The sequence below is a fragment of the Rhinolophus hipposideros genome (genome assembly GCF_964194185.1).
Source record: "Rhinolophus hipposideros genome assembly, chromosome: 1".
NCBI classification, from domain to species: domain Eukaryota; kingdom Metazoa; phylum Chordata; class Mammalia; order Chiroptera; family Rhinolophidae; genus Rhinolophus; species Rhinolophus hipposideros.
The window spans coordinates 35,555,877-35,571,912 of NC_138047.1; the positions used below are offsets into that span (position 1 = coordinate 35,555,877).

At 41.8% G+C, this 16,036-nt stretch overlaps 1 pseudogene across 1 annotated transcript; it reads right to left on the reverse strand.

Moving 5' to 3' along the window:
* Positions 1-15,100: 15,100 nt before the first annotated feature.
* On the reverse strand, positions 15,101-15,643 carry LOC308498807 (large ribosomal subunit protein uL22-like; annotated as a pseudogene). The gene has a single exon. The product of its transcript is annotated as a large ribosomal subunit protein uL22-like (transcript).
* Positions 15,644-16,036: the final 393 nt, after the last annotated feature.

Sequence of the window (16,036 nt, forward strand, 5' to 3'; positions counted from 1 at the left end):
TTTGTTAACCCATCTCTCTCTCCCACTGAGCCAGTATTTCTCAACGTTGGCAGCACATTGGTAGCACCCAGGGAATTTGAAGACACAGCAATAATTGGGTCTCACCCTCAGAGATTCTGATTTAATTGAGAAGAGGTGAGACCTTGTCACTGAGAGATTTAATACTTCCTCTGGGGACTCTAACATGGAGGCAAGTTTGAGCTCCACTGTACTAGACTGTGAGCTACTCAAGGGTAGTTATTATGTCTCCTTCATCTTTATAACCGCTACCCTTGGCACATCCATGGCAAACAGTAAGTGCTCAGTGAATGAATGTATATCTGCATCAGCTGGCCTAGGTGATCATTTAAGGGCCCTGTGGCAGAGGCAGCCAACTGTCCATTAATATTCCTTTTCCTCTTTGTGGGAGAAGTGGTAAAATTGTTGGCTGCCGGTACAGGACTGCCTAGGAGAAAGACCACATTTCTTGGTTTCCCTTGTAGCTAGGAGAGCCAAAGAAAGTAATTCTGGTCAATGGGATGTGAGGAAAAATATTGTGTGCAACTTTTAGGTTATGCCCTTTTGAAAAATAGTCATATCCTTCTATTTCCTCTTTTCTGCTTCCCTGCTGGGTGGAATGCTGACCTGGTGATGGTGGGCCATCATGGACCATGCGGATGAGAGTAACAGGATAGACGGGACGTGACCCCTGATGTGGAGCCACCCTGCTGGCCCTAGAGAAAGACATAAACTGAAGTCACTATTATTTGTGGACTGTTAACAGCATTCTACTTAGTGCCTAACTAATCTGAAAAAAGACATGTTTTACTGTCATAAAGCTTGATACTTGAACTTGATAACCTAGAAAAACTTGTTCTAACTCCACCGCCTGGCAGCCAAGGTGTTGCTCCACAGGGACAACTCACTTGGGTTGCTGAAGGCTCCCATCATTCTTAAGGTAAAGGCCAAAATCTGTGACATGGCCATCTGCCTTTCCAATCTCACTCTGCCCTCTGCTCCGCTTGGTCTCTCTGCCCTAGTCTCACTGGCCTTCTCTGGGTTGCTCCCAGGAGCCATACGTTTCCACCATAAGGTCATGGTATGAGCTATCTCTTTTCTCTAGAATGATCTTGCTCCACGTTTTCATCTGGTTATCTTTACCTCATCCTGCTGTCCTTCAGATCTCAGCTTGATTGTCACATCTTCAGGTCTCTCCTGACCTGTCTCACAAGGTAAACCCCATATTACACGTCTTGAGACTCTCTGCATTCATCACAGTTGTGATTTTGCATTTGTTGGGATTAGTAATTGTCTTTATCGCTAGACTATTAGCTCCATAAGAGCAGGGCCTGTGGTTGTTTTTATTCACCATTGACTCCTAGTGCCTAGCATAGAGCTGACCGTTTAGTACTGAATAAATATTTGTTGAATGAACAGATGAATAAGTCATTAAACCCAAGAGGATAGTCTTTCCCTTCTATTGCAGATCCAGGCATTGACTGAAAGATGAAAAGCATATGGTTGAAACACTAAGAAAAGAAGGACTTTATGTCATAACACTCTTGCCAGAGAGCATCAGCCAGCCATGATGTGACTAGAGGAAAATTAGCCAAGTGTGATCTCACTAGCCTCAACCCCAAATTAAGTTGTTCTTGGCACACTGGCCACCAGATCACAAATAGGTAGCCTGGCTCAGCTCTGGGTAGCAGCAGTTCTTCCTTGAGATCTGATAAGTGCTATAGTATTTATTATTATGTAAGTATCTCATCTTCCCAAGTAGAACATAAATTCATTGAGGGCAGGAATATGGAGCTTTTATTCTTAGCACCCAACACAGGGATGCTTGTTGCCTAGTAAGCATACGGTGAAGTGTGCAGTGTTTGTTTAGGATGATGATGACGATGACATAGGAAGTATATATTCTCTTCCAAAGACTGTTGGCACCATGCTCACCTATAATCCTCTACCCCAGAATCAGGGCAAGAATGGAGTGCACATGTGTCTTAAGAAATGTTTTCACTCCAGGATTTAAAGTTAAGTTCCTTCCAGTACAACACACAATGAGGGCTCTAATTTACACACAGCCCAGAGTAAAATAGCTGAGATCTGAATCTCAAAATTGTCCAGGGCAATGAAAACTTTGAGTTAATTAAAGAAGTCTCTTTAAACTTTGATTGAGGTAGAAGGGAAAAAATTGAACCAGTTAAGTTAAAAGAACGTTTATCTTGGGTGCTAGCCCTATTTTGTTGCATCAACCTGGTACCTCAAGACCCCCCACATCTGACTACCTGATTAATTAGAGAGAAACTTATGGTTTCTTTTCTGAGAAATACTAAAGTGTTTTTTCAAAACATGGATTGGTCCCTTAATCTGTCCATGTGCCCTCCTTGCCTCCTTCTCTCCCTCCCTCCGTCCCTCCCTCCCTCTTTCCCTTTCTTTCTTCCTTTCTTCCATCCATTCAGCTGGGCAGCAGAGATATATTGAGAGTTACCCATATAAAGGCAGTATTCTAGCTATGTGATATAAGAACACATATTAGTAATAGCAGCAACCAAAATAATGGCTAATGTTTTTTTGAGTGTTTTTCATATGATAGATACTTTAATCCTTTCAACAACCCTTATGTACAGAAACCATTGTGGAACCCCACCTTATATCTTGTCGATTCATTTTATTCCAGCTGTTGCCATGACAACCAGTTTCCTATAGGTATAACCTGGCAGTTCTTTGTTTCAGCTACAACACTTATCTCTCACCCTCTGCCCTGCGGCTTCACCGCCTCTGCCAAGAACTCCACGTGTGGGACTCCTCAGCCACTCCGATGAGAGCTCAGACTTAAAAGTATGAGAGCATTGCCCACAGGGCCAATGGGAGATGGGTGATGGTGGGTAAGTTCTCCCTCCTTTATCCCGCAAAAGGACAATGCTGAGGTCATTCTGCACAGTTCCTCAGAGGGTCCCATCAAGATGGAGCCATAGCTGGCCACAGTGACCAGCTCAATAATGTGTGCTTACAGCGACTTTCTCTTCTTCCCTGTTTCGCTCTTCCTAGTTCCCCTCACTTCTCCCAAAATACTGCTTGCATGAGTCCTTGGTGTGGGGCCTGCTTTCCAGGAAGCAAAAACAATTAGTGTTTACACTGTAACACTTGAGGAGTGTAGTAGTGGCCTCAAAAATGTTAAATCGGAATCCCTGGGATATAGATGTTTCCTTATTTGGTAAGAGGTTCTTTGCAGAGTGTTAAGGATGTTTAGATGGGAGGTTATGCTGGGTTATCCAGATGGGCCCCAACTGCCATCATATTTATCCACAGATATGATTAATGGGATGAGGCAGAGGGAGACCTGATATCCACAGAACAGTAGAAGGCAACGTGACTATAGTCGCGGTGATTGGAGTGATGTGATCACAAGTCAAGAAATATCTGCAGCCATCAGAGGTTGGAAGAGGTGAGAAGAGAATTCTCCCTTAGAGCCTCCAGAGGGAGTGTGGCCCTGCTGATACCTAAATTTCTGTCTACTGACACTGATTTCCAGTTTCTGGCTTCCGGATGGTGAGAGAATTAACGTTTGTTGTTTTAAGCTGCCACCAAGTTTGTGGTAATTTGTTGCAACAAAACACAGAAAACAAAGAAACGGAGGAACACAGAGCTCAAATAATTTGCTTAAGGTCCTATAGTTAGTAAGTAGAAAAGCCAGGAATCAAACTCAGTTCTGACTCTAAGGCCCAAGTTCTCAATAGCTTTTCCACTCCAAGTAGAGAGGGCACAATTCCTGCTCTGGAGAGTAGCCAGACAACTAAACGAGGAATCATAGCTGATGTTGGTAAGGGCTCAAACAGAAGGAGGTAGGTATCTGGAAGTTGCCAGGGAGAGGAAGGCTTCCCTGGGGAGAGGTTATTACTTAGTGGCAACCAGGAGACCATTGCGTGAGATGTACCACTGCACTGAGGGACACACCAATCAGATTCCTGTCAATCAATTTTAACCCATTAATCCTTCTTTAACCTCTGAAGCTGGCTGAAAGCCAGAACCCTGTAAGGTCAGTCCAAAATATTTCTTTTGATTCTCCTACCTTGTTGCCCAGAGTGAACTGAGATGAATTCTCTGCAGGAAGGCCTCCCTCAATTCTGGAACATTCTCAAGGTTCCCACTAAAGTAAGACATTCTGTCTCTGAAACCTCAGCGAGGAAATGTATTGTAGACTCAAGGGTTCCTGAAGGCATGCCCTATATAAAAATGCAGAGTCCACCAAATGCAGCAGGGGACCTACTAGAAGTATGTGGGACTCCATTCTAGAATGCAAATAAAGGGACAATAGGAAGTAGGAATGTACGCAGGAACAAGCAAGGAGTTTCGCTGGGTTCATTTGATGGTGGATATTAACTCCTTAACTACAACCTTTCTAATTTGGTCATTAAGTGATAATATAAGCATAAAAAAAAATCCCTAACCATTACCACTTACCATTAAATGTTTTGCTCTTCCAATACTTCTGGGGTTACCTCCTCCTCTTACACCCAGTTTAACCCTGAAAAAATTCCTTGGGTAATGTTACCAGGTAACCATATGTGATTTTTCTTAGGGTACTAGGCTGGCACTTCTGCTGCTCTTTTATTTGATAAAACTTTTCAAATACCTCCTGCCAAACATGGGAAAAGTTCACAATCATTGACCTCAGGGTGTTCACAATGCAGGTGGCAAGACATGAATATATAACACTTACAAAATAATACTAAAGGCACGCGCACGGTGGTATGGGAGGAGAGAGGAGGCATGCCCAGCTTGGTACGGGAAAGCTTAGAGAAAGACACTTGGAACAGGAGACACTGTGCTGAATCATAAAGGGGTGACCCAGGTGGAAAAGGAAGACAGAGAGAGGGGGTGTGGAGGACAGACACAGGGAAGCACGTTCTAGTCAGTTCGGGCTGCTACAACAAAGCACCATAGGTTGGGTGGCTTAAACAACAAACATTTATTCCTCATAGTCTAGTGGCTTGGAAATCCAAGATGAAGTCACCAGCAGATTCGTTGTCTGGTGAGAACCCTCTTCCTGCTTTGCACATGGCCACCTTCTTGCTATACTGTCTTGTGGAGGAGAGAGAGAAGTCTCTGGTCTCTTCCTCTTCTTCTAAGGGCACTAATCACATCCTGGGAGCTCTACCCTCGTGGTCTCGTCTACTCTAATTCACTCCCAAAGGCCCCACCTCCAAATACCAACAATGGGATTAGGACTTCAACATATGAATTGGAGGGGGACACAAACATTTAGTGACTAGCACAAGCACAAAGGCAATGAGAGTATGAGAGCATAAGAGCGAGGACAAGAGAGAATACCAAGGATTTGGGATGCACTTGGGGTTGTTGGAGCTCAGGGTACCTGTGCGTGCAGCTGGAGAGGCAAGCATTGAAGCCCTAAATGCCATGTTGAAGTTAGACTTTATTATGAATGTAATGGGGAGTCATTGAAGGAGTTTAAGTCAGCAGTGACATGATCAGATTTACCTTTTTAAATGATCACGATGGCATCAGTGTGTAGAATATATTTGAGTGAGGCCTGACTGGAGACAGAGAGCCCAGTTAGGGAACTATGGCAGTGATCCAGGTGAGAGATGATGAAATGGGGATGACAATAGGGGACAGATACAAGAGCAATTTAGGATATAGAATTAGAGGAGGAGTTGGCCACAGATACTCATTGGAAGCTGAGGGCTGAGGGAGTACTTGAGGATGACTTCCAGACTTCCAGCTTATACAAGTTGGTAAATGAGTAAGAAGATTTGGGGGAGGAGAGAAAGAATGAACTGAATTGAGGATATTCTGAATCTAAGAATATTCTCGATCATCCCAAGTGGAGATGTTTGGTAGGCTGGTTATTCAGAAATCCATTCTAGACCCTCTTTTCATTCCAGTCAATTCTCTTTCCTTGAGTAGTACCATTGCTCACACACATCGGCTACCACCTAATTGCTGATAACACACAAGTATTTAAGTTCTACCTGAATCTTACTTCTGAGCTCTAACTTCCTGGATCCAACCACTAATTAGGTATTTCCTCTTGGATGTCTCATCTCAGAGGTTGAGTGACTGCATCCTATCACCAGGGTAATCTATTTAAAGCTGTGCGGTCTAATACAGTAGCTACTAGTACTATCGAGTACTATTACTACTGAATACTATTGAGTACTTGAAATCTGGGTAGTCTGTCAAGAAATGACAATACAAGTCACAGACCAGGAGAAAATGTTTGCAAAAACCATATGTAGATAAAGTACTGTTATCTAAGACATACAAAAATCTCTTAAAATCCAACAATAAGATGAACAACCCAATTAAAAAATGAGTATAAGACATGAATAGACACCTTACCAAAGGACATAACACAGATGACAAATAGGCGCATGAAAATTTGCTTAACATCATATGTCATCAGGGAATTGGAAGTTAAAACAACAATGAGTTATCACTACACACCTATTAAAATGGCTAAAATTCAATACTTTGAGAACACAAAATTCTGGTGAGGATGTAGAGAATTAGGGGCTCTCATTCATTGCTGGTGGGGATGAAATATGATACATCCACTTGGAAAGACAGTTTGGTAGTTTCTTATAAAACAAAACCATGATCAAGCAATTGTGCTTCTTGGTATTTACCCACATGAGCTGAAAACTTATGTCCATACAAAAAGCTGTACACAGATGTTTACAGCAGCTTTATCCATAATTGACAAAACTTGGAAGCAACCAAGATGTCCTTCAGTAGGTGAATGGATTAATAAATTGTGCTACATTCAAACAATGGAATATAATTCAGCACTCTAAAGAAATGAGCTGTCAAGCTGTGAAAAGACGTGGAGGAAGCTTAAATGCATGCTACTAAGAGAAAGAAGCCAATTTGAAAAGGCTACATACTCTATGATTCCAATTGTATGAGATTCTGGAAAAGGCAAATCTACGGAGATAGTAAAGGATCAGTGATTCCCATAGGTTAGTGGGGAGAGAAGGATGAAGAGGCAGAGCACAGAGGATTTTTAGGGCAGTCAAACTACTCTGTGTGGTACTCTAATAGTGCATGTATGTCATTATACATTAGTCAAAATCCATAGAAGGTACAACACCAAGTGTAAACCCTAATGTAAACTATAGACTTTGGGTGAGAATGATGAGTCATTGTGGGTGAGAATGATGAGTCATTGTAGCGTCATGGGTTGTAACAAATGCACCACTCCGTGAGGGATGCTGATAGTAGAGGACGCTGTGCAGGAGGGGATAGATGGGAAATCTCTGTACTTTCTGCTTGATTTTGCTGTGAACCTAAAACTGCACTAAAAATTAAAGTCTGTGTTTTAAAAATTTGGCTAATCCAAATTGAGATGTGCTGTAACTATAAAATAGACCCCACATTTCATTGTATAAAGAATATAAATATCTTACTAATAACTTTTATGTTGATTATATGGTAGGAGGACAATATTTGAGATATATGAAGTAAAGTTTATTATTAAAATATATTTATTCACTTTAAAAATGTGGCTGCTAGAAAATTTAAGTAATACACAGCCTGATAATTAAGTTCAAGAACTTTGTTGCAAAGATGTTTCTAACCGTTTTTTGATACCAGAGGGATTATTCATTATGAATTTGTACCAACTGGTCAAAGTTAACCAAGTTTATTATTTGGAAGTGCTGAAAGGCTGTATGAAATAGTTAGACGACCTGAATTTTTTGCCAATTCATGGCTTTTGTATCACGATAATGCAGCAGCTCTCATGGCACTGTCTATGAGGGAGTTTTTAGCCAGTAAACAAATAACTGTATTGGAACACCCTCCTTACTCATCTGATTTGGTCCCCAATGATTTCTTTCTTTATCCAAAGATAAAGGAAATATTGAAAGGAAGACGTTTTGATGACATTCAGGACATCAAGAGTAATATGATGACAGCTCTGATGGCCATTCCAGAAAAAGAGTTCCAAATTGCTTTGAAGGGTAGACTAGGCACTGGCGTCAGTGCATAGCTTCCCAAGGGGAGTACTTGGAAGGTAACCGTAGTGATATTCAGCAATGAAGTATGTGGCACTTTCTCTAGGATGAGTTCGTGAACTTAATTGTCAGACCTCATATGCGGCTTGCATTCTCTTTCTACTGGACAGTGCTTGGTTAGACCATAAAGAAGCCAGCTCGTGAAACCAGGACTCCTGACTTCTAATCCAGGATGAGCCATTCACTCAGCAAACATATGCGAAGGACCTACACTGTGATGAATGAGGCAGAGATGGTCCTTGCTCTTGCTCTTGGGAAGCTCACTCTTTTTCTGCCTTATTATTCAGATCAGTTTAAGAAACAGTTTTGCAAAGTATGCAGCACCTGAACAATACAAAGAATAACACAATTTCCAGGTAGAAAGAAAACATGCTCTGATTTCCAGATGAGAATTAGAAATATTAGGAATCCTCATGTGGGTAGAAAGCCATGCAGTCCAATAATTATGACCAATTAAGTGATCTGGCTTTGGTAATGAGGTTATACTGGAGGGTAAAAAGAACTACGAGGTCTATACAAATTATAGTTTCTGGCAAATTAGTCCAGGTTGGGAATCCCTGAATTGTCCATAGCCAAAGGAGCTCTGCTAAGAGTGTTTTGCCTATCGACTAATCTTCACCTTCGTAGTAAAAAGAGAGGTTGGATTTTAGTCAACGTTGCCTCTGCCAGTGCTGTTGGACAGAAGAAATCGTCAAACAAGGTCTGAAGGGAAGCTTAAATCACACATAAGTGGCCGGAAATGCCAGAAGCAGCAGCCACAGGGCAGAGGCAGCTATGTTTTGAAGGGCAGCTCAATTTGAACCAAGCCCTTGGGATGGCCCAGGAGCTAAATGACAGGTGATCAGCAGCCCCATTCTCTGCATGGATTGAAGGGTGGAGAAAGTGGGGGCCGGCACCAAGCTTTATGGTGTGTTTAGCAAATGCTTACCTCAGGGCCATGTGCCCTGGAAGGAGCCCTTCCAAGACTAAGCCTCTCATTTTACAGATGAAGGGGAAGGAGCAGGAGGGGGTGAACCAGTTGCTGGCTGAGCTCCTGCTTTGTGCCGGGCCCTGGGAGACTGTGTGAGCCCAAAGACAATAAGGTCTCTTCTTCCTGGGAGCAATTCTCAGCTGGGAGAAGATCCCACTTATTTGGCAGAGTTTCTCTCACATTGGAAGCAGCCTGTAAAATGATTAGTTTAAAAAGTACATCATACTATTTAAAAAACAATTTTGATAAAATTGTCCAAACTGCTTTGTACAGTTCTGTAAAATTGGGATGGTTAGAAGAATTAATTATAAGAGAACATTTTGTACTGCAAAGCAAAAAAACAGGACTGAAAGGAAAAAACCCATTTTGTTGCAGCAAGAATGGATTTTTGTAATCTGCAAGTCTTCACCCCTCACCCCAGTTCAGGTGCATGCTGGAGCTGGTGTTTGCATAGTGATTAAACTAGATTAATTTTAGAGTTACAGGCCTTGATTCTGACTCCCACCCCACAACTTGCTATTTGTGTGTCTTGGAGAAATGTGCTTTATATCATTAAGCCTCTACCTCTTTTGTAAAATGGGGTGAAGGTACCTACCTTAAGGAAGCTGTAAAGGGGATTGAATAAAATAATTCAGTATGCTAAAAGTCAAAGCACCGTGTCAGGAATCTAGTAATGCTCAGTTAATGGTAGTTATTATTGTTGTTATTATGTAAACAAGCCTAATATCTGGATTTTTCTAAAATCTCCTTCCATCTCTTGCATACATGTGTACACACATACTCATATAGTGAACACAGTGACAGAACTGGTACTTCTCAGACCTGGATCCATTTTCTTTCTGTCTCTGTCTCCCCATGTGACACTTTGACAAAGTTCATACTGCATGATTGAGAACTCCAAGAGACAAATACACTTTGTACACTTGAGGAAAAAATTTCATTGAATATTAGCTCGAACTATGGGTGTCATTGAAGCTGGTTTTGAAACATTTTTTTCATGTATTTGACTAATATTTCCTGAGCAGTGACTCTGTTTCAAGCACAGTTTGGGGTCCTGGGGATATACAGTGGTGAAGAAGACAAAATTCCACCTCTGAAGACCTTCCATTCTAAGCAAAGAAGCATGGAGTATGATGTCAGGTGCTCTGAGAAATAAATAAAGCAGGGACTAGAGAAAGACAGAATGGGAGTCACTTTTGAAAATATGATCATGGAAAGCCTTTTGGTAAAATTATATTTGAACAGATGAAGTCCCTGAGCATTAAGGAAGTGATGAAACAATCCATGAAAATATCTGGGAGAGGAGGGTCCAGGCAGAGAGCTGTAAATGTAAAGGTGGGGTAGCTCTTGGCCATAACCATATTTGTTGAAGTAAAATTTGCTTCTGTGAAGGTGGCTGTGTATATACTCCTTAGAGAATTTGTTACATTCCTGGGGTTTTCAATAAAGGTAGAAGTTTGGAAAATGGTTGGTGAAAGGTTGGGGGAAAGTCTTGGAGAGTGGAAGGAAGGCTTAAGGGAAAGATAAGTTGAGCTGTTGAAATGGCTGTATACCTCAAAGGCTTCATCTGAGGACATGACTACATCAGAGTTTCTTAATCTTGACAGTCGATAGTTTGGGCGGATAATTCATTGTTGGGAGTAGGTTGGGGAAAACTGGTGCTTTGTGGGATGTTTAGAAAAATTCTTCATCTCTGCTCACTTGGTACCAGTAGTTTTCTCCTATTTGTAACAACCCAGAATGTCTCCTGACATTGCCAAATGTCCTCTGTTGGGACAAATCATCCCCAATTCGGAGCCACTGGTCTACACACTGGTGGAACAAGTGTTTGGAATGTCTTTACTTCAAAGACATCATCATGAGAAAAAAAAAAGTTTAATTAACATTTCATTCAAATTTCATTGGGAGGTGAGCTGCATCTATCAAACAGCCAAGTGCTAAGTGGTTTTCATATATTAGCTTATTTAATCCTTACAACTATCTGATGAAGGAGGTAACATTAGTGCTATTTTAGATATGGGGAAACTGGGGCTTCTGGAGATTGAGTGACTCGTCCAAAGTCACACAGCTAGTGAACAGTGAAGCCAGGATTGAAATCCAGGTTTGTTTGACTCCAAAGACGCTTTTTTGCTCTAGACCTGCCCCATCCAATGTGGTGGATACTAAGCATATGTAGCTATTTAAATTTAAAGTTAATTAAAATGAAATAAAGTTTAAAAAATTCAGTTGCACTAGCTACATTTCAACTGCTCAACAGTGACATGTGCCTGTACTACTGTATTGGATGGTGCAGATATAGCACATTTCCATCATCATAGAAAGTTCTCCTGGACAGCACTGCTCTAAACCAACTGACCCAAGTGGAGGTAGAGGCGTCAGCGAACAGTCACAGCCTTAATCTCCATGGCTGGCATTCTTCCATGTAATGCCTTTGTGTTGTCTCACCGCCAACCACACCTCTCCTCCCTTCCTCAACTCCCCACCATCAGGTCATTGGAGAGTTCCTGCTCATTCTACTACATTCTGAAGCCTCTCCAGAGAAGGGAGACACTGCTGATGCCTTTTGGTAATGGCTTTCTCTCTGCCTTAGTCACCTCTGCAGGCTTACACAATCTACTCGGCACGGTCAGTCTTTCTGTAGGAGATGTTGGTAGGAGGTGCTTGCGTGATCCTCCTATTGTGAGGAGTTTTACTTTTGCTTGCTGAAAAGGTGTTTAGAGCAAGAGATGAGCCTGTCTGGAAGTCACTGGAAAGTCTCTGCAGGCAATTCCTGCACTCAAGATGGCAAGAATGTGAGAGAGATTGAACTTGACCAAGAGGCAAAATAAAACTGATGTGGACTGTACCTTACTCTGCAAGACAGATGTCCTTAGTACCATGTAGTCCTTTGCCAGTCTTGTTGCGTTCACTCTGGACACTTTCAGTCTGGCTTTTGTAGGCTTTGGTGACTCCTTAGTGCCAGACACTGTTCTAGACATTGGGTTTGTAACTATATATATATACACATATACAATATACATATATACATATATACATATATATATACAATATACATATATATGACAGATGGGATTTGTGCTATGGAGAAAAATAAAGTAGGGAAGGGAGTTCGGGAATGTGGTAGAATGAGGTAGAAGAGAGGCAATCTGAAATAGATTGGTCAGGAATGATTTCACTGAGACCGTGATATTTGAGTAAAGATCTAGCGAAAGTGAGATAATGAGCCATGTGGATGTCTGGGAGGATCCGCCTTTTAGCCAGAGGAACAGCAAGTGCAAAGGCCCCGAGGAGGTAGTAGCAATAGCAAGGAGGTTGGAGAGGCTGGAGTGGAGAAAAAAAGGTGAAGACGGGTAGGAGATGAGGTCAGAGGGGTTGCAGGGGCACCAGAGCACGGAGGACTCTGAAGCCCCCTAAGAATTTGGCTTTTACTTGAGTGAGATGAGAAGCCATTGGGCAGAGATTGATAAAATGATCACTCTAGCTTCTGTATTGAGAAAATATTATAGGGGAGTGGGGTGGTTTTAAAATATGGGCCGACCATTATGCTCAGTGACATAAGCGAGACAGAGAAAGACAAGTACTGTATGATCTCACTTTTAATGTGGAATCTAAAAAAAAACCAAACCCAAACAAAAAACCCCCTAAACTCATAGAAAAAGAGAACAGCCTTGTAGTTACCTGAGGTGGGGAGTGGGGCTTGGGGGAACTGGATGAAAGTGGTCAAAAGGTACAAACTTCCAGTTATAAGATAAATAAGGACTAGGGATGTAATGTACAACATGCGGACTGTAATTAACACAGCTGTAATGGTATATTTGAAAGGTGCTAAGAGAGTAGATCCTAAAAGTTCTCATCAAGAGAAAAACAAATTATTGTTTTTCTTTTTTTTTTTTTTTTGGTAACTTTGTGAGGTGATGGATGTTCACTAAACTGATTGTGATCATCTCACAATACATACACATATAAACTCATTATGCTGTACATCTTAAACTTATATAGTGCTGTAATCAGTTATATCTCAATAAAACAGAAAGGGAAAAAGCATTAAAAAAACACTTTGTTACATGTGCTCACAAATGCTTTAATATTCCTCTTTTCGAAGAGTGGAGCCTAGTTTCCTCCCGTTGAGTGTGAACTGCATTTGGTAGCTCCCTTCTCACAAATGAAGTGGTGGAGGTAATGGTGCACAGCTTTGGAGATTAACCACAAGGAACAAAGTAGCCTCCTCCTTGCTCGCTCGCTCTCTGTTCACTTGCTTGGGGGAAGCAGCTGTCATGTCCTTAGGACACTCAAGCAGCACGTGGAGAGCCCCTGTGGTGAGGCATTGAGACCTCTTGTCTGTAGCCAGAGAGGAACTGAGGTCTTGTGTGAACAGCCAAGTTCACGAGTCATCTTGGAATTGGCTCCTCCAGTCAAGCCTTCAGATGACACCTTGATACCAGCCTCGTGAGAGTCCTTGAACCAGAATTACCCAGCTGAGCCACTCCCACAGAGACCGGGAGATAAGATGAGTAGGCACTTATTTTAGGCTGCTAAGGTTTGGGGATAATTTGCTATGCAGCAATAGGTCACTAACACAGGGAGCAAGAGCAGAGGCCAAGAGAGGAGTTGAGAGGCTGTTTCAGTAATCCACATGAGGCGGTGACTTGGAAGGGGTGAAAACAGTCAGATTTGTAGTAGAATCAATTCTTACTTGAGCTCTCAAAAATTATTCAACACATTCAATGATTCCCTGAGAAGAATATTTCCGTGACTCCACACTTTGAACCTGATTTTCCCTCTGTATCGCTTTCCATTCTCCTTTGCTGGAGTGTCCTTAGCTCACGTTCTTAATAATGGAGTAACTCAGAGCTTGATTTTTGGCTTTAGTCTCTTTTCAGTTTATAGTCTCTCATGGGGAATCGTCAACCTCTGTGAAGATTTGAAATACCACACATATGACCATTGATTCCTATTCCTCCAGCTCTGTCCCTTCCGTTGAGCCCCAGGCTCAAAAATCCCATTGCTTACTTGACATCGCAATGTCTATATCTAAGGAACTCTCAACTTTACATGACCAAAACAGAACTCTTGATTTCCTGCCCCCTGTTCTACTCTTGTCGCAATGGTCTCCGTCTCAATAAGTGGAACCACCATCCTCTCAGCTGTCAAGCCAAAACTGTAGGGGTCACACTTGATTTCTCTCCTTCCTTCATCCCTTACCATTAGCCCATTGGCAAATCTGAATGATTCTATGTCTAAAATGCATTTCTATGTCCTATTATTGTTGCAGATGCCACCCTGTTTGAAGCTACCATCATCTTTCACTAAAGACTCGTCCTCCCGTTCTCCTACAGCAGCCATTCTGATATTCCAGAAACACACACCAGACTGAGGAGCTCTTGTTCTTAAAACCCTTCAATGGCTTTCCATTGCACTCAAAATCAAATCCAGACTTGTCAGAGCTAACGAGTTCCTACATGAAGTTGGCCCCTGTCTATCTCTGACTTCATCTGCTACCACTCTCCTCCTTTGTGTTTTTTTTCCAGTCACTCCGATCTTCTCTTTGTTTCTTGATGATGCTAAATTCATTCCTGGATTAAGACATTTGCATTTGTTGTTGCCTCTGCCTGGAATAGTCTTTTTCAGATATGTTCATGGCTACAACCTTTTGTCGTTTTGTTCTCATACAAATGTCATTTCTCAGAGAGCCTTTTCTGTGTTCTCCATCTAAGTAGCCCCCTTCCAGTCACTTGTCATTTCATCCTTTTTGGTTTTCTTCATAGCACTGCAAGTTCTACCTCTACTTACCTGTCTCGTCCATATATTGATTTACTTATTCATTTTTAGTCTTCTCTAGACACTTTGACTCTGACCTTAATCCTAACTCGTATCTCCCTTGTTCATTACCATGTATGTTCGCACCCACTATCACAATACCTGGCACATTGCAAGTATTTGACAAATAACTGTTGAGTGCATGTGTGAATAAATAAATAGTCTGATAGAAAAGAAAAAATCCAATCTACTTTCCTCCTCCTTCTCCTCTTCCTCCTCCTCCTCTTCTTCTTCTCTTTCTCCTTCTCCTTCTTTTACTTTTATTAGCATTTATTTGATGCTGAATTTACTTTCAGGCCATAAGATTTTGTTTCTTCAGTCTCTTCTGAGAGATCTTTTTCTTCTGCACAACCTTCTTTTCTGGTTTAGGAACAATCTGCTCTTTTTCAGGACCATGTCAGTGTGGCAGGGAGAGCTCACGTATGGGTTAATCGTCCGGGATCTCCGTAAGTTCTGCACTGCATCCTGGGAGCTTTGGTCACCTGTGTGCTCAGTGACCAGAGAGTCTACATCTAAACCCTTAAGTGCAGCATTCCTCTCTGCATTTTTAAGCATGTGCAGCAAAAATTCTGCTCTCGTTTTGGGGCACTGACCCTGCATCCAGCCCCACTGTTTGGCCTGGGCTTACCTACCAGCTCCACCACTGTAGCGACGGAATGGCACACATTGCTCTGTAACGTGACATCCTTTAGGTACTTGGCGGCTTTTCGGATATGCATATCCTTTATGGCCTGGGCAGTTTCACGAGTGTTCTTAAAGTGAACACACACAGATTTGAACCTCTTGATTTACATGATTTTGTGGGGTTCTCTGGGTCAAGTGAATAATGAACCATTTTCAGAGGTCACCTCAGGCTGAATATGGGAAGAACTCTACCTTTCCATCTCCATCTAAACTAAACGTGGCACAGGGAAAGGCGAAACCCTCTCACTTTTAGCAAGTCTTTTCCTGTCTGATGATCTTTGCATTTTCTGACTTCATACACATGATTCCCTCTTTCCCTCAGGTGTCTGCTCAAATGTCACCTTATTAGTGAGGTCTACCATGACCGTTTTTAATCAAATGGATACCCCCATCGTTTATTTCCAGAGATTTGGGGAAATATTTCAGCTCCATTTTCTTCTATGCCCAAAATATTGCAATGTATTTTTTTTCCACTAAATGTTTTTTTAAATCTATGTTGATGAAATTATTAATTACTATGAAGCCTCTCTTAACTTAATGCTTA